Source organism: Carlito syrichta, unplaced genomic scaffold, assembly GCF_000164805.1.
Source record: "Carlito syrichta isolate Samal-C Ts95f unplaced genomic scaffold, Tarsius_syrichta-2.0.1 Scaffold303235, whole genome shotgun sequence".
NCBI lineage: Eukaryota > Metazoa > Chordata > Mammalia > Primates > Tarsiidae > Carlito > Carlito syrichta.
Window position 1 is genome coordinate 40,036 of NW_007247331.1, and position 1,153 is coordinate 41,188.

Here is a 1,153-nt window from a genome sequence, read left to right on the forward strand (position 1 = left end):
GGCTGAGGTGGAAGGATTGCCTGAGCCCAGCAGGTCAAGGCTGCGGTGGCCGAGAGCGGCCACTGCACTCCAGTCTGGGTGATAGAGAGAGACTCCAACTCAAATAAATAAATAAGTAAATAAATATTTAAAAAGTTAGTGGGGCGACAGAGAGAGACTTCAACTCAATAAATAAATAAATATTTAAAAAGTTAGTGGGGCATGGTAGCACATGCCTGTGGTTCCGGCTACTTGGAAGGCTGAGGCTAAAGGATTGCCTGAGCCCAGCAGGTCTAAGCAGGGGCAGCCGTGAGCGTGTCAACTGCACTCCAGCCTGGGTGACGGAGTGAGACTCCAACTAAAAAAAAAACAAAAATTAGCTTGCAATTCCAGTTACTTGGAAGACTAGGAGGTCGAGGTTGCAGTGAGGCATGATTGTGCCACTGCATGCGCCAGCCTGGGCAACAAAATAAAGCCTTGACTAAAAAAAAAGAAAAGTTTACATTAGTGATGTTTTGTCATCAAAGTGGAGACCAAAAAAACGACAGTGCTTTTCCTAACCATGTAAATACCACATACTAATTTGAAACAAACCATAAAGCAAAGCTTATCATTAACACCATGTTAATATTACTTGTTTGATCACTACACAGTTTTTTGTTTTGTCTGTTTTTGAGTCGGGCTCTCATTCTGTTGCTCAAACTGGCATGCAATGGCTTGATCACAGCTTCCTGCAGCCTTGAACTCCTGACCTCAGGCAGTTCATCACCCTCAGCCTCCAGAGTAGCTGTGACTGTTGGGGCTTACCACCACACCTGACTAAATCCTAATTTTTTTTGTAGCAGGAAGGTATCACTATGCGGCCTAGGCTGATGTCAAAATCTCAGACTTATGGGCTCAAGCAATCCTCTAACCTTGACTTCCCAAAGTGTTGGGATTGTAGGAGTGAGCCATCATGCCTAGCCTCAGAAATAGGTTTAATTTTATTTTTTAAGAAGAGTGAGACTTTGAACTGTAATAATGTAAACTATGTCAGAAGTATTTATTTAATTCAATTGTAAATGGATAGTTAGAAGATGAGTTTTGTTTTGTTTTTTGAGTTGGAGTCTCACTCTGTCACCCAGACTGGAGTGCAGTGGCCGCTCTCGGCCACTGCAGCCTCAACCTGCTGGAC